The sequence below is a fragment of the Nyctibius grandis genome, chromosome 4 (genome assembly GCF_013368605.1).
Source record: "Nyctibius grandis isolate bNycGra1 chromosome 4, bNycGra1.pri, whole genome shotgun sequence".
NCBI classification, from domain to species: domain Eukaryota; kingdom Metazoa; phylum Chordata; class Aves; order Nyctibiiformes; family Nyctibiidae; genus Nyctibius; species Nyctibius grandis.
The window spans coordinates 2,405,197-2,428,549 of record NC_090661.1 but is presented as its reverse complement, the minus strand read 5'-3'; positions in this window follow the sequence as shown (position 1 = coordinate 2,428,549).

The following is a 23,353-nucleotide window of genomic DNA, read 5'->3' as shown; positions in this document are numbered from 1 at the left end:
CATCCTATGCTCCCTCGCCATCTCTCCAGAACCAACTGGTGTCTGGGGACCAGCTGACCTGTGAAGGACAGCAGCAGAGTCCTGCATGCAGTGCTCAGAATTTGGGGACTCCTGTGAGCAGCATTTTGCAGGTCCAAGAGGCTCAAGCAGTATTCCAGTCCTGGGAACCTACCCTAGCAGGACAACAAACAATTTGAAGCTTGTGAATCACTCACTGATGCTAATCATGGTAGAGAAAAGTTGTAAAAGCATCTAAGAATCTCTTCTTTGGAACTCTTGAATGTCACTTTCAGCAGATGTTGACATCCTTGGTGAGTTTGAAGTTGTTACCTGCTGTCTGTTTTCAGACATTGCATTTGCGTTGCATTTTGTTGCGGTGGGTTCTCTTCATTGCTTTGTCTACTTCAACTAAAATCCTGACTTTTTCTCACACAACTGGCCCTGAGGATTGACTTTCTTTTATCCTTCTGTAAAAATCTATCTTTTCCACACTGTTGTGAGGTTGAGGCTTTGGCGTGGTGTTTGGATGGATGGATGCGTAGGTCCTGGTCAATCTAACAGTCAAATGATATTGATGTACCTCAGGATGGAGAGTAGACGAAATTAAGCTATCTCACCGCTTGGACAGTGTTAAGAGGCCATTATGTCAACTAGTTTTATGAGAGAAGCAACTTTCCACCCACCACTGCTCCTGTGCTGCACTCACACACGTTGCGGCATACCCATCTCTTACAAAGAGCTTCCAAGGGAGGTAACCTGAAAGGCAATAAAGCGTAGGAGCTGTGTCACCCAAGGATCTTCATCATCTTGCTATGCTAGGGCAGTTCTTCCCCTTGACTAACGTTGCCTGATGAGGGTGGCTTTCCCAGTGCAAACTGGTGGAGCATTCCAGGAAGAGGTGGCACCGGTTTGCAAAATAACCCTTTGGGTGAAGGACCTTGCTCTGTGTTTTTGCACATGCCAAGGTTTTTTATGTTCTGTTGAGGAAATACAGCAATGTTTGGAGAAGCCAAGCTGGGAGGTAAAGAGGAACCAGGGCTCTTTTAAAATACTTTGGCCACAAACAAAAGTCCTAAAATGCTTTTTTTCTGCTCTCTGTCCCCTTGGCACGGAGGGACCAGCAGCCAATTGCATTATAGCGCTGCTGATTACTTATGATTCCCTTCCTGTGAGGACAGGCCCTGATGTGTTGTTTTTTGATAACGCTGGCTCCTTTAGAGCAATAATGCTGGTACAGTTTCCTGCCTAATCGGAGAGCAATTACTGTACCTCAAAAGGGAAAACATTGAGAAGAACCCAGTTTTAGCTCAGAAGTGATAACAGGAACATTTTCTTGCTAAGCCATGGTTAGACTTGAGCTCATTCAAGCATCTCCCATGGCAACACGTGACAAAAATCAAAGAGAGAGGAGAGGCTGAGGGTTGTTCTTATCTACCATGTTCCTATATGATCAGGATCCTCTGCTGCTTGCATGGTTTGGGAGCTGGGATTTCGGTGGTGCCCATCAGTTGTAAGGGAACATGGAATCTTTTCCCTCTCGGTCCCTAATCTGAATTTGCTGTAGTTTAGGAGTGAACAGCATTTGCTATTACTGATTTCTGATCTGTGTTAACTGAGCTAGTGGCCTTGGCCAGCTCTTCACTGCTGGCAGGTGACCACGTCCAGAAGCAGACGGCTGTACTTCAGTGGTTTGCAGAGGTGTTGATAACTTTGCTTAGCTGGTAAACCCATCGCTATTTCCAAATGATTTTGCTAAACCTGTATGGGAATAAAAATCAAAGCTTCAAGGGTTGAAAGGTTATTCCAGCAGAGTGGTGCACCCAAAGACAGTATTAACCTGTACTTTTGGAAGGGGACTGGCAAACAGAATATCTGGGGAAAAAAATAGTCTCTGCTTGGACTTCGGGCACATTTCTGGTGATTCAGTGCTTTCTTCAGAACTCAGGCACTCAGGCATTTCCACCTAAGCCTGAGGCGTGTGCTTTTGACCTCCTCGCTGGAGAAACTCTCTGGCTACAAAGGGTGCGTGTCTGTGGTGAGAGAAGCAGTATCTCACTGAAGTCGAGCAGGGAAAGGAAATGAGTCAGTCATCAAAAGGCCCTCCTTCCTCAGGGAACTGTCCTTAATCAGTATTATCCCGTTACAATAATACTATTTCAGAAGGACTGCGGAGCAGAGCACGGCGTAGCCATGTAAACTGCTTCCTGTATTTGCCAAACAAAACAGCATTCAGCAATTAATAGAATTCAGCTATTAGCCCCGCTATGATAAAACAACAAACGTGGCTGTTCATCCTGCAGCCCGTCTTGGTGCAATCCTTCTCCCAGGAAGGATCCTTTTCTTTTGGATCTGTGTTACCTGCTGCTCCAGGAGAGAACAAACAAGAATAAACAGGATTGCTTGCATTTTGCTTGGCTTCAAGTGTCATAGCTATGAAAATTGTCCTCATTACCCTTGCAAGAGCTATTGCAAAGCTTCCTCCTGGGATACTCTGATTAGTCACTGCTTTAGTATTAAGCTGGGACACTTTGTGTTGCTTGCCAGGGATCCTGTACAGTCTCTACCTTTTGGTGCTCGATAATAAGCAGCTCCAGAAGTTGGCAGTGGAAGCTACGGAATAAAGCGGTGGGTCCTTCAGAGCTCGGGGACCAGGAGTATTGCAGAGACTCAGCTCGCCGTAATTAACTCTGATTAGACACAGCCACAGATGGGCAGCACCTCAGCAACAAATGGACCATTTGTTTTCCTTTGAGTTGATAGGAGAGAAGCTCGTAACGTGACAAGAAAATACCACTCGGAACTTCTCCTCTCACTATTTCCCTTTCAGCGCTGTCCATCACTCGTCTCTATGGCTGAGCACGGAGGGGCTGCAGGTTGACTTTCCTGTGTGTCGGGCAGTAAAATCCTACCAGGAATGAAAAGGAAATATCTGTCGCTGCGATCAAGACTCTTCTGCTGCATTTGTAACTGTAGCAGCATCTCAGGTCTGATGTAGGAACCAAGGCTCCACGGCAGCGCTATGGCTTAACCATACAGTGAGCAGATGGACTCTGATTTGGAAAGCTTTTCTAACAGCATCAGAAAGGATTCAACAGGTGAATACAGAAAACAAGGCTGGGTAAATGCTAAATAATAATAGTGGAGACGTAGAGCAGAGTAACAAGTGTATGAAACACATACTGGACAAAAAGCATTCTTGCATAAGTTAATTTTGATTTGGAAATTTTCAAATATGCAAAGGAATCTCAAATGACATGAACAACCTACCTAGTGAAACTTGAAAGCTGCTTTTTTTCTTTGCAGATGACAAAAAAAAAAATTGAATATTTGTAAAAAAAAAAAATCATTCAGGATGCCCAGTTACCCAGGATGACTTCACCAGTGTGGGTTTTACTCCTGAGAATAAATGAGCTGATAACCAGACTTAGGATGGGCATTTCAATGCGCTTGGTAAACATTTGCTTTGAAGCCTTTCTGTGCAGGCTGCGTAGGCTTACAGAAGACTGACTGCCAGGACAGAGCTTTGACTGGAGGGTTTCAGAACAAAAACACAGAGCCAGCCTTTGGGTTTGGGTTTGGTTCTAGTGTTTTTTTTTGCCAAACATAGGAATTAGATGTTGCAAATGCACGAGGATTAGAATAGGAATAGAACAGAGGAAGAGAACACGGGTCTTTCCTTTTCTGGGAAATACGGGCTACAGAGTTTAGCTTCTGCCTCAGCTGGTTCTGGTTACTGCCTCGATGGGAATGATAAAAATGCAAAATCAGTGCAGTGGATCATCTCATCGCAAGAGATGAAACTAATGGCCTAAATTTACGGCTGGTGTAATTTCACTGAAGTCAGTAGATTTACACTGCAGAGTCTAACCATATGTTTGGGCTTTTTTATACACAATAAAGTTGAAGGATGTTGATGATACTGTGACAGCTGTGATGTCTTGTTTCAACTCCAAAATGCCTCCAAACTTTCCACTGTATAATAATCCAGAGGGGATAAATGTGGTAATAGTGAAGTTGCATATTTGATGCTCAAGTCTGTATATTGGATTTGCAAGAATAGCATCACGGAATTTGTCAAAAAATACTTTCCTTTAAGTACTCTGTATACAAGTACAACGTGAGCTGAGCAAAAAAAAACCCCATGTCTGAATTCAAACTGCAAAGTTGAAAAAGAGAGAATGGTGGTACCAATGTAACCTGTGTGAGACACGGCTAATAACAAGAAGCAACAAAAATACATCATTTTCTTAGTACACTGACTGCCAGCAAGGGTACAGAGCTCCTGCTGACCTACCATGCTTTAACTGAACTTCTAGGCATAACTTGACAAAAGTAGAGGTTAAAATTCTTTTCTGCCTCGGATAAGGTCTTATCTTTACATGCTTGGGAAAACAACAATGGATTTTTTGGGGGCATTTGGGACTCTGTTCAAACACCACTGAAATCAAAGGGTTCTTTCCACTGGCTTTGGATTAGAAAATAAACTGATGGAGTGAGGAAGGATCGACTTTGAAGGACTCAGGAGATGTTAATTCAGCTCTTGGCTGTGCCAGAGGTTCCCAGGGTGATGTTGGGAACCTCATCTGCCTCTGGAAGTTTTCCATTTGCGTAGTCAAATGACACTGCTTCCTTTCCACCACCTTTTGCCTGGCTTGTCCTTGGAAACTATTTGTGTAGGATCCATCTCAGACTCGTGATTGTACAGCATCTGTCACACTGGGATCCCAGCTGAGGTAAAATCATAAAGAAGGACACTGGAGTGAATGGAATCAGTGATTTGGTGGGAAGAATGTTAATTAGGAAATATTATTTTAAAAATGAGCAGTTCAACTAGCAAAACATTAGAATATTTTGTACTGCACTAGCACTCTTCATTTTAAATCCTCGAGTCAGACTGGTCTCACTTTCTATGCTGGAGTTAAAAAACAAGAGACATATCGACAAGAAAATATCTTCAATGACTTCTTAACATTTCACCAAGTTAGAAATGCCCACTAGAGGGTTAGCAACTGTGAACTTTTGGCTTAGTTCTTCTCACACAAATACTTTTTAATAATTCTTTATAAACAATTATCCATGTCTTATGTTACAGTCTTGGAGGTGAAGAAGGCAGTTGAGATTTCATATTTTGGTGTGAACCTGAAATATGCAGTGCATCTTTCAGTTTCTGAAGATGCAAGACTAGATTCTTCTCCTGAATCCACTGCTATAAATATGAATGGCACTTCTAAAACTAAAAAAGGTTATGGCTGCAACCCAAAGGAAAAACAGGGTCAAGGTTTAGTCAGAGAGAAAATTCCTTATATACTCAATGAAACAACAAAAAACCAAGAGCATCAAGAACAACAGCAGAGCTTTCCAGAATTTATTTTGGTATTTATGCAAAATTGTGTAACCAAACACCACAGAAAATCCTAGATATGTTGCATTCTTTGACCACACTCCAATCATGTAGCTGAAAGCCATTCCAAAAAGTAGGTACACCTGCAATCATAAATCCATGTCAGCTCTCCCTGGCCTGGATTGTAGCCAGCATCTCTTGGAACTAGCTCAGGCTTTTGGGAAGGTGAAAGGGGGGCTGATTTGCAGCCTAACTAGACTCAGATACCCCACATACTGTCCCTGTCTCAAAGGTAAAGCTCCACTGAGCTACTTCATACCAGCACTGGAGTGGTGGTAACCAGCACAAGACCACGCCACACAACAACCCCTCCAGGTTTAGAATAAGAAGGCAGCAGGTTGTGAATTCTCCTTTCCACTGAGGTATCCCAAGGATGACTGTTGGTCACCCCCCTCCATTCTCTACATTTGATAGGAACAAGCTCACTCTCCATCTTGTCGGTAGCATTATATTTGGCACCTCCAGGGCTTGGTTCAATAGCAGGATCCAGAAAGGCTTCCCATTTGCTACTGCCACCACATATTATCCAAAGAATCAAACCCCTTAACCTCCTTCAAACAGCTTTCTGTGAGATTAGTCACTAATTAACAACAGCAGTACCAGCAAGCCTGGGAGCTTCTTTCTAACAAGGAGGCACATTTTAAATGAACAGTGACATTTTTGGGGAGCTCTTTGAAGAGATTCTCCTTCTTCATTAGAATATCAGAAATAACATTTTTATTCCTGTGTGTCTCACCATTCCCCTCTAGTTTCACCAGCCTAATTGGGATAGGAGCTCTTTTTCCCTTCTAAATTTGCTAGCTATGCATCCCGTAGATACATTGTCACTCATAATAAATCAGGAGCAATAAGAATCCAAATGTGCTTAAGGCCTATAATCACCCAAGGCAGATTTGCAAATGAAATCTTTGTTTATTATGGCAACTGATCAGGAAAATCTTTTTTCAATATAATAACGTTAACTCAGACAGAGTAGAGGCACAAGAAATCAAAATCTTTGGCAATATAAAGGGGAAAAAAAAAAAGTTGGCATGCTTGGATAAAAGGTACAAGCCCAGGTGGGTAACTATTGCACCTAACATGATACAAAGCCCATCTTTCCTGGGATTAAAATGATGTTTGGCAAGATAGCAAGAGAGTAAAAAGCTAACATTCTTCTAGCTTTAATGGCAAAGAATACAAAAGGGTCAGATCCATCATGCCTTTGATAAACCAAGTCCATAGAGACTTCTCTGGACACAACCAGATCTATCAAAAGAGGAGGAAAACACAGTTAGCAGCCAGTAGTAACAGATTGTTGTCAGGTTCCCCAAAATTGCTTTGAAAATATATTTTCTTCAATGCTAGACTTGTCCCTGGCTATTAAACATCTGCTCAATTGTAGAAATAGTTGAAAGATTACTCAGTGGTAAAACTCAAAATAAAATAAAAAGTTTTCTAGTGCAGGCAAATGTGTATACACATGTAGAAAAATAGATCCCCTTCTGATGGTCGTATAAGACAGCAGCAAAGACACTCAGGTGAAATTTGTCTACGCTTAAGTTACGCAGCCAATGTTAATTTAGGAAAGCTCCCTTTGAGACTATGATAATGTCTGTTCTAAGAAAAAGGGGTAGATTTCTCTACCTGAGGAAACATTCATGTCAGCTGGACCACGTTTCAACTCCTCCCTTGTTCCCTGAGTTTCTTGATGTATCATCACAGCAGTCTGTAGAGGCTTCAGCTCTCAGGTGTACGCTATAAAAAAAGGTCGCTGGCCTAAAACATCTGCAGGTGAGAGCCCAGTCCTACAAAGATTCTCATAATGTGCAAATATTCTGGCAGAACTCAACAGGGCTGCTCAAAATCTCTTGGTTAATTATGTGCCTAAGAAAAAAAAATGCTGTGGGAAGAGAAGTGGCTTATAATGATGTTCTGGATTAGAACAGAGGAACCAAGAGCCACGTCGCTGGGAATATGGGATGTACCTGCCTGCCCATATACCATCCAAAGTGGCTCCTCTCAAAGGCTGGGGGTACCTGTGAGGGTGAGCTCCCAGAAGACAGTTGGTTGTTGTTCACACCAGATCCTAGCTGTGGGGAGCTGAGAAGAAATCAGCCCTTAGTACGGTATTCCCCTGAGGTCCTTCCTTAGAGCGTATAAGCTTTTGAAGAGGGATGGTGGGAGGATTAAAAGATATTTCTGGCACATCCCTGCCTGATGAAGGAAACTGCTAGAAGGCAACCTGGTCTCCTGAAAACATAGTGACAGCAATCACTAGAAATACACAATACTTCTGGCCCAAACCTACCATCCTTTCCCGAAATTCTACACACATAGGGCTGTAGGTCTGAGCTTCCCAAATACGCTGCAAAATTGTCCCCTGAGTGGACACCCCGTGCGTTGCTGAAGAGCAGCTGAAGGAGCTGATTAAGTTGCTTAACAACAGAGCTGGAAACACAAGGTATAAACCCAGCCAGTGAAGCTCAGGCAGATGTTGCCGAGCGCTTTCTCTGCAGCGTAATGATAATGAGGAGACAGCTATCCCTCCTCCCATATGTCCTGGCATCTCAAAAAGAGCCAGCGAAGACGGAGGAAAGGGAAAGGCTGTGTGGTCAGCGGGCGGGGTGAGACCACCACCTCTCACGCATCCTTATCAGCCTCCACAGAGATGCAAACACTCCTTTCACAAGGGTGTGTAAAGTAGTCTTCAGAGCGATAGCAACGGAACCAACTGAGAAATGGCCTGTAAAAAGAATTAAAAACAAAAACGTAGAGTTTTTTTTTTCTTCTGTTTTTACTCTTCTCTTTTTACTCTAAACCCATCCTGAACGCAGCCCATGGCCCTGCATAATGAAACATCCACATTAAGCAAGTCACCTCTGAGGGTCCCTTTCTCATCTTTTTGGGACAGGACGCCCCTGTACACCCTTCCGTCAAATGTCACAGTATGTGTCACATATGTATTTCACATTGACAGCAAAAAAGGGAAGTGTACAAAAGGTACTAAGCTCTGAGAAGCCCAAATACTTGCTCTGCAAGTTGCTGACTGTCTTCACCTCTGCTGCAGCAGGAGCTGCATCACTGAAGGCACACATGGATATAATAAATTTGGGGTTCACAGAAGGGAAAGGGTTCTTGGAGCTCTGAAAGTGAAAATATTATGTGCAGGGGAAGAGAAGGAAAGAGAGGAGGGGAAAATAAAAATGAAAGGAGGTGAAGGGAGCTAGTAGGGAATAGAGAGGAAAGTTAAGGAATGAGATGCTATATATATGATTAAGGTCAAAAATGTAGCTGGAGCACAATGAAAAGAAACCACGTGGTTTGCTGTCACAGGAGCAATTGAGTGCATCTGTTTTTATAATCAACCATGTTTATAGGAACACTATACAGAAGGACTTTAAAACTCAAATCATAAATAGTTAGTGCCAATTTTTTTTTTGCCCATAACAGAGATATGAATAATAATGAACAATAGGAGAAGTCACAGTAAAGTCAAAGTCACGGTCCAGTCAGCCCTCTCCGTAGTACAAAAGTAAGGAGACATTTCATGACAATGAAAGAAAATACATTTTTTTAATGGCCAAAGATTTTATTTTTTACCCAAGGAACAGTTAATCTATGTAACGTGTTGTCATGATGTTTAAAACCTGGTATATACAAAGATTTCAGGCTGGAACTGACAATACTTGTACAAATAATGAATGTATTCCCATATACACCAGGAAAAAAAAAAATCCGATTTTTTTTAACTGTTTGACTACTAACAGACCCTGAAGGGAAAGTGTCTTGGTGGTGGGATTTTTCATTCCATTGTTGCCCCCTAAATGGTTGTTGCCCCTAAATGGTTAGGTACTCTTTCCACCCACTGTCATTATTGATGGATTTCAGGGAATGGGGCCATGGGGATGAAATCACAGAATCACAGAATCAGTCAGGTTGGAAGAGACCTCTGGGATCATCGAGTCCAACCATTGCCCTGACACCACCATGTCAACTAGACCACGTCACTAAGTGCCATGTCCAGGCTTTTCTTAAACACCTCCAGAGATGGTGACTCCACCACCTCCCTGGGCAGCCCCTTCCAATGGCTAATGACCCTTGCTGAGAAGAAATGCTTCCTAATGTCCAACCTGACCCTCCCCTGGCCAAGCTTGAGGCTGTGTCCTCTTGTCCTATCGCTGGTTGCCTGGAAGAAGAGGCCAACTCCCACTCCGCTACAACCTCCTTTCAGGTAGTTGTAGACTGAGATAAGGTCACCTCTGAGCCTCCTCTTCTCCAGGCTAAACAACCCCAGCTCCCTCAGCCATTCCTCGTAGGTCTGAAAGGCTGGCATGGTATGATCCTTCCATTTAAAAAAGAAGTGACTGTAATAGACATCACTTCAAGAACGGAGCCATACTTTCTTGTACAGTGGTCTCATTGTACCTCATGCGTTAATGGCAATGTCTTTGTTACGGTGAGTTGGTAGAAATCAGTTGTAAAGCATGAAGGATCAAACACAGCATTGGCATGGTGGACGTCTTCCTATATATGAATGATTTAATGACACATTGCAAGAACAGACTTGTTAACTTCTAAGGCAGTGCTGAATCAGTATTTAGCCAGGATCATAAGAACAACCAGAGCAGTGAACCAGTTAAAAACGAGAAAGGTTGCGGAGCACGTACAAAAATACAGTTGTGGGAGTGAGGGAGACTACCAGGTGACTAGCTGAAGGCAATAGTGGTCCCAATCCTGGCAAAAGGAGATCCTGCTGATCAAAATAATTATGGAGGTGGAAGCTTATTGTCAGTATGGAGAAAACTTCTGATGAAAGTAACAGTCAACAGATCAAAGCTGGTTTTAGAGGGAGTAGTGAGAGCAAAACAGTGTGGATTCAGATCAGGATGAAGTTGCATTAATCAGATATGCAGATTTTTACAGTTGATGGGAAAAAAAAGGAAGAATGGGGTTTAAAAGTGCTTGTTATTTTCCTTGATGTTATGAAGGCATTTTATTTGGAAGGAGCCATTACAGAACGCAGCAAAAACGATACAACATTCAGATAAGCGCATGGGTAGTATCAACGCTGGGAACTCCAGCAGTGCTATAGGAATTGGCAGAAAATTAAGCAACTGGTTCAAACCAAGTCTGGTATGAAACAAAGGGCTATGAATTCACCAGCGCTTTCATCATGTACTTCAAATGGACATTAGGATGGTAAATGGGTTGAAGCATGTGACAGCGGAAGATCTAAATTTCACATTATGCAAATGACATTGCATAATTGTCAGATAAATGAGGTAAAGTTGATTCTCTTTGCTAGTTGATGAAATTGCTGCAGTCTTCTTGGGTTTTCAAATCTATCGATAAGAGAAAGTGTTTCTGTCTTAGAAAGAATAGGAATTTTTAATATATGCTGGGGAGTTTAATTGGTGCTAAGGAAAAGGAGGAAAAAGTAAAAAGATGTGCTTAGGCAAAAGCTGAAAACATGGAAGTATGTAAGTACTGGAAGGGAGCATGAACAGTCTATGGGCCACCAGTGGCTGCATTAAATAAGAGAGATCTGACCACTGCTGATGTAGGAGTTTCTCCAAAGGCAACGGGCATTACACAACGGAAGAATGACAGAGAAATTAGGAGCAGGCAAGGATGCCAAGTCAAGGTTTGGGACTGGCTACAGTGCAAAAACATGACGATGAGGAGGCATCCTGGAGAAAGGACTCGGATGAGAGAACACCAAAGACATTCACACACGCACACAGCTAAGGGCTAAACTGATCCTCAGCCCCATGGCCAGACCTTTCTGATGGGAATGGGACTGAAACGGCTTTGACAAAGGCATAAGCTCTAGACAAGGGTGTTATATGACTCCTGAGTCTGCAAAAAAAATGAGCCAGGAAAGAAGACATATTAAAGTCTCTGCCTTGGCCAAATTCCAACTCAATTAATTACAATCTGCCTTTTAAAATTCCCCCTGAAGTTTCAGCTAGATAATATATTCTTCCGTGTGCGTCCTGTGAGGCTGAGAAGTGTCGCAGCCCACTGCTGAGCTACCGTTTGCAGATAGCATGGTTGCTGTGTGCAATACTTATGTTAGGTCAAGTTTGGGAAGGCCTTGGGACCCTTGAAAATGAGAAGTGCTTGGTAGAACGAAGATGATGAAACCATAGAAAAACAGCGGCAGTCACTTTGCTATAAATCTTCCTGAGGTGCAATTTTTCAGCAAATGTGCTCATAAAACCTCACTTCTGCCTTCTAGTGGATACAAGATAGGAGAGCATTGCAGCAGAAAAAGAAGAGAGAACTACTGAAAGGAAAATTAGCTTTGGATTCCTCAATGTCATTATTAACAAGCCTTGAAGATCAGACGCAAGCGAAAATCTTGTCATTTTCACTCGTAACAATGACTGTTGCATTCACTTCTCACCCTGACTTCCATTGATTGTAATGGTACAAAGCCCAACTCCGCTGTTTTAGTATGAACCCAACCCTACATAGAAGGCCAAGGATACAAAAATGTTCAATCCTGGGCTGATTTTGATTGTAACAGGTCCTGCTGCATCCACTTCTGTTTATACTGCAAATAACTCTGCCACTAATATGGAGGACAGAAAAAAACCCCTTTTCCTGCCAGAAGACCTTGTAAGAAGGTGGTTTTCAAACTAGCAGAGGCAGCAGTGCATAAGGAAATGCAGATTGCCACACAATTTTTCTTTATATAAGTAATCGTTGCTCAGTTTGGTTTCCAAATGAGCTCAGTATCTCCAACTAACACTGATGTTTTAGAAATCTGAAAATTAGGCTAATGATATATTAGCCTCAAAATCAATGAGTGCAAATGTAAAGACTTGATGTAAGCTTAAGGAACGGATCCTCAAATCTATACATTTCTGTACACTAGAAAATAAAAATTAACCCATTGGTTCCTGGAGGAGCGACGCAAGGGGAAAGCTAGCTAAGACTTGCTGGAATTACTTTCAAACAGAAGGCTTTTGTTATTTTTTTCTGATACACATATATATTTTTTCATGTAGGAGAATAAAAAACTCAATGGAACCACTTGTCCAATTAGATCTTTCTTCTGTTTCTGGGAAGGAAGAACCCCTGGCAACCATACAGGCTAGGACCAACTGGCTGGGGAGCAGCTCTGCTGAAAAGGACCTGAGTCACTTGGTGAACAACAAGCTGGACATGGGTTTACAGTGTTCCTGGCAGCAAAGAAGACCAACAACATCCTGAGGTCTATGAATAGGAACACAGGCTGGCCAAGAGGTTGTGCAGTGTCCAACCTTGGAGGTTTGGGAGACAGGACTAGAGACCTCCTGAGGTCCCTTCCAACCTGAACTATTCTGTCATTCTCTGATTTCAGATTTCCCTGAGCATAAAAACTATCCATAGTCACAGGGGTTTGAGACGTCCTGTTAGAACAAAGACATTTCTGATCCTTACTTATCAACTCCAAAGGCCTCATGAGGAAAACCATCTTTTTTGCAGTTAATGAAAGTTTTGACATTACTTCAAACAGTGCCAAAGTTTTGCCTTTAGGCTCAAATCTTTGCTCTGCCACTTCGGCTTGTCTTTCAGGGGCTGTGGTGGAACCCAGCCTTGGCTTGGGGTCAGGCATTGCAGGTCTGTGTCCAAGCCTCACCTCTTATCACATCTTAAGTCCATAAAACCTGCAGCACCAGGTGAAGGTTAACAATCTCCTGCCTTCTTCCTTTCTGCGATAAATCACTTACAAATCTTTCTAGCGGACTGTAAAAACTGAAAGAGGTCAAGTACATAACAAGTATTTGAAAAGGGCAGGACCTTAGAAAGAGAGTCTGCAGCAATGGTTATGGAGCACAGATTTGGTGTGAAATTGTGAAATACCTGGGTGCAGTAAGAAATGGGGCAGCAGAGCTGTTTTCCAAGACATCCCCTTCCCTCTCTCCTCTCATAGCTTTCCCTTTTTCCACAAGGAAACCACTTGCTCCAGAATTGGCTTCCCCCCACACACAAAGACAAAGGGCAGGCTGAAAACTTCTGCTGAACTCCGGTAATTATCTAGAAGTGAAGTGAGGAACGTGGATCATTTCAAAGATGAGGTAGGTGGAGTTTCATGGAGTTTGTTTATAGAAATTTGGCTTCTGACTCTGACTTTCACATGAAGAAAGCACGTTTGGGAGATCCCTAAGGCTTCCCATGAGACTTACATCCAGCCAGCATGATGAGGAATGCCAGGATGCTGGTCTTTAGCCCTGGTGCGCCATTGCTGCAGAGCAAGGCGTCAAGTGCTTGAGTCAAATTTCAAGTGAGAATCACCGAGGCCTCCTCCACCCACTCCCACTTGCAAAGAAGAAAAAATAAGACCAGTCCCTCTGGCCACCTCCACTCTTACCATCTGAAACTCATTATTAAAGCTGAGTTTATTGTTTGTACGGCTTCCCATTACATCAGGTAAGGCGGTGCCCTCACCTCTGTCCTGACTTGGAAACTCTCCCTTCTCCAGTTAAAGCTGGGGGTTCAGGTGTAATGAGTACCGTTGTGAACCTAACAGAAATTTGTTTTCATCTAATGCTTACGCTACCATTTCAGATTATTTGTCATTGCTTAGGATTAAATATTGGCATGCAATGCCAAATGCTAACACATATTTGTGTTCCCATATATTTGCTGGTCTGAGTGGGCAGTGAGGACCGGAGAAATTTGGAAACTGATGTTTGGTGTCATGAAAGGTGAGGGGAAGAAGAGTGTTTTTCTAACAGACAGCTTAAACCACCTGGAGACTGCTCAGTACGTTCATACAGGGAGGAAGAGACTGCACTTTAAGGAGGAAGGACAATGTGCCGCACCTGGCAGCAGTCAGGCCACTGAAGGGCTTCATTGGGTTTTTATTTTTTATTTTTTTTATTTTAATCTTCAGTCACTTCCAGCCAAAACTCTAATATGATGACAAATTTTTACACACGATGAAAAAGTTTTAAGTTGTCAGGACTGCATTAATAAAACGGCATTGCTCACTCATCCTCAGAATATGCAATCCCTATCATTCCTTAATAAAACTAAAACAAAAAATACACCTTTCAGGACAAACTATTCCAAGATTATTTTTCCCTAACGATCGCCTCCGATGTGCTGTTTGCCAGTAGGGATGTGTACGCTCGATGGTATGTCACCTGCTGATGAGAATGGTGACAGAACGTCAAAAAGTCAAGGACCACCTCCATTCCTTCATCATCCTCTTCTTCACTGGCGTGTGTAGGCCAGCAGAATTCATAACTGAGCCCCTTTCTGAAATGTCTCCCTATTCCTCCTTCAAACTGCACTGACCATCCCACGCATCTCAGAGCAACCCTGCTTTGGAGTTCAAGGGATGAATTAAAAATGGATTTTTAATGCAGCTCTTGAACGCTCTCTAGTGGTTAAAATACCAAATACTTGTCACCTATCACCTTTTCAACCCAATTTTAATTATTAAATCACTCACAATGACTCATGTATCTCCAAGTTAAGAAGATTTTTTTAAATTATAGTTATAATTATTGTTATAATTATTATAATACTTTATTATAATTTATCGTTGGACACTAGAGTAGCAGGAGGGGGTGTTGCGCTCTATGTCAATGATCAGTTTGAGTGCATCGAGCTCTGTCTGGGGATGGAGGAGGAGCTGATGGAAAGCTTATGGATCAGGATTAAAGGGCGGGCAGGGACAGGAGACATTATAGTGGGCATCTGCTACAGGCCACCTGACCAGGATGGCCAAGCGGATGAGGCCCTCCACAGACAGATAGATGTAGCCTCACATTGGGGCTCTTCAGCCTGGAGAAGAGGCGGCTCCGGGGAGACCTCATAGCAGCCTTCCAGTACCTGAAGGGGGCCTACAGGAAAGCAGAAGAGGGGCTTTTTACAAGGACAAGTAGTGACAGGACAAGGGGGAATGGTTTTAAACTAAAAGAGAGGAGATTTAGATGAGATATTAGGAAGAAATTCTTTCCTGTGAGGGTGGTGAGACCCTGGCCCAGGTTGCCCAGAGAAGCTGTGGCTGCCCCCTCCCTGACAGTGTTCAAGGCCAGGCTGGATGGGGCTTGGAGCAACCTGGTCTAGAGGAAAGGTGTCCCTGCCTGTGGCAGGGGGGTTGGAACTAGATGATCTTTAAGGTCCCTTCCAACCCAAACCATTCTATGATTTCTATGATTTTTCACTACACGAAGTACAAAGAGTGAATCTAATAATATCATTCCTGTGCATCAAGTCACATTTGTCTTTTTCTTTGGCCAACTAACAATTTTCATCCTAGACTGTGCTTGCAAAGATCAGTGGTCACTGAAAATTCATGTTCTCCCCAAATATGAATTCATTCCTTCCTGCATATTTTCCCACATATTTCAGGATTCCTTACTTTTTAGAGCAGCCATTCAAGCTCTTCATAGAAGCCCTGAATGTATGTCACAGAAAATGCTAATTTTTTATTTCACAGCAGAAAGCAAAGTTGAGAAAGAACTGGGTGACCCAGTTATGGAAATCTGGCAGCTCTAAGACCAAAGGACAGATTAAAGCAAAGAACATGCCACAGACAGTAATGACAAAATGCTTGCATTGGTTTTGAATAATTAATAGATTGCAAGCCTGTGTCCAAGGGAATAGTTGCATGAAACATTATTTACATACTTTTTCAAATGTTAATTGCAACCTGTCTTGCAAAAACAAACACACTGGTTCAGACACACGTTATTTGAATGTTCTATCTTTTTTTTGTCTACTCTCTGTTTATTTAAAGACTGTATCTTCTTGTTTGTCTGCCTTTGTCATCACAGTTACTACCTTCATCATCATCATCAATGTAAACATCAGACTGCTTTCCAAGCAGGCTGAAGCAACTTGGAAAGTTGCTCCAGTAACAGCCCTACACAAAAATCCTGGGTCATATAAGGTCCTTTGGAAGTATTGGATCCCCAATACTTATTCCAAACCACACATTTGGCAGATTTAGATTTTGATGCAGTATTCCTTCGTTGCAACCAATGCTACACATCTCTTACAGCATGAGCCATAATCTGCCAAATAATGGCACTTCTGCAGGCTCTTGAGTTCTGGACCAAACTGACTCCTGCCACAGCACCAAGCACGCCCGGAATTGCTCTAAATTACATCATCAGCCTTTGCTGACTTTCTGGAAGCAATTCGAAGACCCAAAATAGCTGGAATTCGGTGCTCCTCTTTCTCCAATCTCATCTTCCACTTCCAGCTTCCTCCAGCTCGCTGTTGGACCAGGGCTTTCTCCCTCTCTAGCACCCGTCCTACTTACTGCTGCCAACCGCAGGTCTCGGCTCTTGCCTTCAGCTCTTCAGCTGAAGCCTTCAGCTCTTCAGGTCCACCAAGGCCTCCCCAAGTGGAGTCTGTTACAGATGTGGTGACGCAAAATGAAACTCAGTGGTGGGCCTGTGAGGAGCTGATCTAAGCCTGCTTCCAAACTTCATATTTGCAAGGAAAACTTTCTGTTAACCAGCAAATTGCACTCCCTGATTATTTTTCATGACATTTCCCAGCCTTCATCCTGATGACAATTTCTCGGTTATTAAGTAATTAAAACATGATGTAATTAATTTTACTTTCTAATTAGATAATTGTTCTGTCATTGCAATTCTCAGAGTGTAATGTTATTATTGCAATATGTTAGTTACTAATGTCAGTGAATCAAAAATATTTTTTTCAAAACCTTAAATCTTGTGTTGCTCCTCAGATAAACTAGGCGTGCTACGGCCTCCTTAGGGAAAGCTGTTCCCAAATTTATTATTTCCTCAGCTGCAGTAGGGTTTTACCCTGTGTGCCTTGCCCAGCATAGCTGCCTGATGAATAGCTCTATTGCTCTTCAAAGACATTTATAACCCATTCGTCGCTCAGTTGCTGGGGAATAGAATTGCCCAGTGAACTTGAAGAGTTTGGACTTGACGAGTCCTTGAACTTGATTTCATGACTGCAAAAGACATCATGCCAAAAGTGACTGGCTATAGTCATGTAAAGGCCATCAGGGACTGCTCCACAAAGGAAGGAGAGCCAGGAGCCAAGTGCAAGGACAGCAATAGGAGCAGTGACCCCACTGACCAGAGCGCAATCCCAAAGTACTCCTGTGGGGCCGGGTTGGTGACAGTGACGGCTTCCATTGAGAGGCCATCAGACAAGGTGAGGGGACAAGTCAGGGTCTGGCCAGGAGGTTCAGCCATGATCAGCCAGGGACAGGGCTGAGCAAGGGCCTTCTGCAACATAGGTGGGGCGCAGTGGCTTGGAAAAAACCCTACTGAAGCACAGGCAAAAATTAGGAATAAATCTGAATTTATGTAGGTGATCTCTTTACCTGTTTTTAGACAATTTTTAAGGCTTGGGGTTTTTTTGTTATGTTTGGGGTTTTTTTTGTTTGTTTTGGGCTTTTTTGAGCAGAAGCATTTGCAACTCTTTAGTGGAGGAATTGTTCAGCTTCCCTGGGATGTATACGGCTCTGAGGAACATGAACATATTCATACATGCCTCCTAGAGTGTTGAGCAGTCAGGAAGAAAAGGGGCTGCAGTGCCAGTGGGCACTCCTAAAGACAGCATGCCTTTGAATGGTAGGTGTAACAGGATGAGAAGTAGCAGCATCAACACCGGAGTAACAGAGATTCAGATTACATCCAAAGACAATATTCTATCAGTAAGAATCACAAAGCATTAAAATAACCTGCCTGGGCGGCTGACGTTAGCAATCCATGCTGGGACTAAACTGCGTCCTGAGTCCAGCCTGTCCTGTATCAGCATTATGGATTCCTTAAAATAACCAGTCATCCTTCACCTTCAAGTTACTTTCAGATTTACTTCTCCTTTACCTTTCTGAGTATGTGATATGCAGGAAGATCCTGATATGCCAGTTGGAATGCATGAGGCTTGATCAGCAATCTTCAGGTTCACTGGGAAACTGTGTGTCGTGACCATGAATAAATTATGAATATCATTAGAAAAGAACATTGTTTTTCTAATGACTATGCATGACGAAATCAGCTGAAGAGATGAAGAGCTTAGGCACAAATTTACTGGTGGCTAAGTGGGCAGGCAGTAACTGGACTGTATTGAGTATCCTTTCAGTAAGTGCCATTTTATCTCCACAGCTATACAGAATAGCTTTTTGAAACAAAAAGGAATTTTTTTTTGAGGTGATTACAAGTTTTGGATGACAACCACTCTAGATCTTCTCCAGAAGTAGAGGTCTGAGATACTGAGACTGCCTAAGTTTGACTTACAGCCTTGTGACACTCTCATTTAAACTGGTGTGATACAGTAAAGTGGCTGACAGTGTAAAAAAAAAAAAAACAAACAAAAAATGAATAGAAGATTGCTGTTCAGGAAGATAGTTTGGTTGGAGCTGCAGCATTTGTCATACACTACCCAGTATTTTCCTTAACAGTAAGGAAATAAATGCATAATTACTTGATATAATTTACAAATACAAAAAGATGACTGAAAAAGTAAATTAGAGGGAGGACAGATGTAGAACAGTCTGGACAGTGTGGTAAGCTGGGCCCATTCAAATTAGCTAATTCAGGCAAATACAAAGCCTAAGCGGTTTTGAGCTGCTGTTTCAGTGTTGAGACTTCTTCTTTGGTGTGTCCCTATGCCAGGACCTTGTACATTAAAATGAACACTTGATCTACTTTGCATATAGTTTATGTAGCAAAGTAGTGTCCCAGCCTGGTTATTTAATTCTGCAAGCTGAAGACTTTTGTAAACAATTGCTTCATGCAAGGGCCACTGTGTGACATCAGTAGAAACAGAATCACATTTTATAATGATTTCCCATCAATTGCTATATAGGGAAATCTGACTTCCAGTGGCATTTAATCAATTTTTGCTGTATTGGATTGGAATTATGCTAGTTTTGACTAAACATGCCATTAGACATCATTTAATCTCCTCTGAACACAAATATCTTTTGAATTTTTTATTGATCTTGCTGCTAACACATCAATATTTAACATTTGTGATAAAAAACTTGTAATTTAATTTTGTTCAGACAAAAACATATACCGAGCTTTCTACCCATATTCAAAGGGAGGTTTATGTTGTCTGGGTTTTATTTTATTATGAAAGTCAGCCAGCCTGTGGGTTTAGATAGAATGGGAATATCTCTCCTCTGAGCTAAATTCCTTTGGGAAAAGGAAACTTACAGAAAAACAAAGCGATAACTTTCTGAAGTTGCCTGATAAGCAGGAGGAACCCCAGCTTTTGAAATGTGCAGAGTGGGCCCCTCTTAAGACAGTAAAACCGAGTAAAGGTTCAGATTCTCCCAGGCTCCCATACGCAAACAGGACTCCTGCTCTGGGTTGGTATTGCTGTAGATACAGTTCTCTCCAAAGCAAGTTTGTAACTTCAAAGGCAAATGAAGATATTGTTGACTTCTGTTCATTACTCTAGTCTAAATGTTGCTATTTTATAAGCTAAAGTATTTTGGTTTGTTTCTTTTTCTAACCGTAATCCCTGTGTAGTAAATCTGGGAACTGGAAATAGAGGTTGGTACTTCTTATCTTCTGTGCACCACCAGCAGAAAAAGGATTTGCTGTTCAAATTAAGCTGTGGTTACCTCCATCCCTGTTCTTACTGTCATGTTCTCAGTGGCATTTGAAGTCTCATAACATTCAATGAGATCAGTCAGGGACCTGATTGATTGATGAATAGATCTGTGATAATGTGCAAGAAGGGAAATTTCATTATACCCTTATGGATCCTACTGAAAAAAAACCACCAACCAACCAATACACAATAAATAGAAGTTATTCATTATATTATTTCATTACATTACTCAGAATAATTCTGAGTATGAACAGGGAGCAGATGTGGCAATTAAGGAGAGAACACTACGCACTGTGGGTCAGAGATCCTGGTTTGGGGAAGCAGAGAACGTATCAACAGGGTGGGAAAGCTGGTGAGATGTAGGACTGGTGGCTGTTTTGGAGAAGTGGGTAACAAGAAGATGGAAGGACACAGGGCCGGGGTACCAGGTTTGGGGAGACAGGAGCACGTCTCCATTTGTCTGCTTTGATTGCCTGTATAGGAATGGTCTGAACAAGGGAGAGTTGCAGGGAGACACAGCTCATCCTTGGAGCTCACAAGGAACTAATGTGAGACCTCACTCTTGTCTGGAAGTAGCTCTTGGGACACTGGGAAAAAGCAATCTTTTTTCTTTCTTTCCTTTTTACCTGGAGAAAGAACAACAGGGCAGGGGACTGGTAGTACTTCCCTGTAGGATTCTCCCCAGAGCGAGCTGCAAGGCTTATCTTGGTCAAAAGTCCCTGAGTAAATGGGCAAAGGGAGGAAATCTGAAACGGGAAGGGCTGGGAAGGTGTGTCAGGGGTAACAAAAGTGATATAAAGGAGGATCAGAAAAACCCTGTCTGAGACAGTACTTCAGGGAGGAGGCTCTATGTCCCCACAGAATATTAATACAACAGTTGAGCCCTGATTACACCAATAAGCTTAAGACTTTCTTCCCCTCCATCTTCTTTTTCATGTAATTGGCAAGTTATGTGTTTCAAATACATATATCTCTGGGTTTGCCCCTCGGAGGGCTGAAACTGAGAAACAAACAGAAAAGGTGTATTCAGACATTCCAATTACAGCTGATGTAAAATAATGTTGAATGAAAACCCAGAGAGATCTAGCACGGGAGATGTTTCCCCAGAACACGAACAGCAAAGCTAAGTGTCTCCTAAATCTGGATCCCCACGCTGCCTGCAGGGAGGTGGAGGCCTCCCTCATCTTGAGCAATTTTGTGGTCTACAGGTTCATGTTTGTGGAAGTGCTACGTAAGCTTTTGCTGGGGGGACTTTCTCTCCTCTCTTGCTTTTCTATAGTGACTAAACAAATATGACTCCATAATCAGCAACTCCAGAGCCGACCTTCATTTACACAGCTCATAAGCATGAAATACAAAGCCAGCTCCCTACAAGTAAAAAGATTTGATCTGCACCATAATTATGCAGAAGTGATTTCAATCAGCTAGCTAACATCAAAGAAGTCAGAGGCCAGGAGACTTGAATCCAGATTTACAGGGAGATCATACCACACGTAGTAAGTAAGGGGGTACTTATCTCTAACAAATGTAAAGGTTGAGACCCACATGCTAATTACAAGTTTGTCATGCTAGAATTTGCCAGAATAAAGCTTACTCACATATCAGAAGCAGTTCAACACTTCCTTGAAGAGGATGAGGTCTCAACTCTTCTTTGACCGTGGGGAATTCGTACGTAGGGTTTTCTCTGTCAGGCGCTGATGATCAATATTGTTGGCACAGATACGACGAATTTGTGGCCACTGTTTTTTGAGGAATGGTATGAAAGATGATGACTATGCAGTACAGTTTGTGTGAAAGTTATTTTCAAGTGAATTTTGGAAGGATGGAAGCTTTACTTCTAAAGTTGACACGGACTAGGGAACCACGTGTACTTCATCTGTTCCCAGGCTGCTCCCAGAGACCGCTGAAGGGTCTGGAGATCCGGTATGGAGCTCATGCAGAGCGGCTGCCGCGTGGTACTGACAGTGAACTATGCTGTAACACAACAGTGACAGCTATTGTTGGTACAAAGTTGCCGTGTTGTAGGAAGAATCTGCTAAATGGATTTACTAAGGCTTACGCCATGCTACATTAACAAGTCTATTTTTTTAAGTATAATATGAAAGTTCTCCTTTTGCAGTCCATGTGTGAGATAAGAAGTTAATGCTTTGCTTATAGTTACTTATGCTTTAGCATGTAAACTTAGCAGTAGTCTCAACTGCATCTTTGGCTAACCAAAAAGGCACCCAGTGTAATTATGAAGAGCTTTGATGCAGTAATTCCCATGTAATTGTTGCTCATGCAATCTCATGTAATAACTGCTCTCAGGAACAGTATTTTTAACTTTTTTTTTTTGAGACCATGAACATTTGCTATTTTGCATTATGCTTTCCCATGAAGAATAACAATCTTATGTTGGTAGACAAGATCCAGGCTTTATTCTGGTCCAACATGGATTCTTAATTTATTGTCACCAATTCTCCCATCAGCTCTGATTTTTCTTTTATTGCAGATTTTTTTTAGCTGTTCCACAATACATGATTTGAGTACGAGCTACATTAGGATCCTATAACTTCACTGAAAAACTTGCCTAAGCTGTTGAGTGACCAGAGCTTATGCAGAATTGCAATGGCAACATAAGAAAAAGGAGAAATTAATTGGAATGGATGAAACAATTTCATATTATTTTAAAGCATTCTATTTTGTGGTCAAAAAGCCTCAGTGTGCGTCACACATTCATGAAGAAACTGCATTTGACTTGGGAAAAAGGTGACTTCAAAGGTGACTGTGTAAGGGGCTTGGAGAAGTAACTGCATAAAAATTATATACTGTAAACATAACTTTAAAATATTTCCTGGTGAATAGTGAAAAGAAACAGACTTTCAATATTTGAAGAGATTTCTTTTCTGCTTCATCTATTCAACTGAAATAATTGGGTTGGGTGATTTATTACACTTGTCGTGTAACTTGTTATGCAAAAAGAGGTGATTTGGAAAGCAAATAATCTAATATAAGATGACAATGCATTGAGCTGCCATGAAAAATGCAGGCATACATGAAAAGTAGAAGCATAAGAAGCAATATTTACTGATAGAATGAAGAAAAACATCTGACCATTCAAAATTAACTACTACAGCATGAGGACAAAGCAAGCAGTTTCTTGCTGGATTATCAACTTGAATTAATTTTTGGGAAGCAAGAATCAGAATGGAAACAAGGGCGAGGGCTGCACGATTGTGTGCAGGGATTTGGCAAGGAAGGGTAACGAGACATCTCTCTCTTGGTGCTGGAGAACCATTACGTTGGCCCAGTTGTTCAAGAAACAGTGCTTTTTCTTGTGTCAGTGTAATGGATTGTGTGGATCCGCGATTAAACAGATCAAAGGACAATTCAGCTTTAAAAAACAATGGTAAAAATATAATCTTAAAC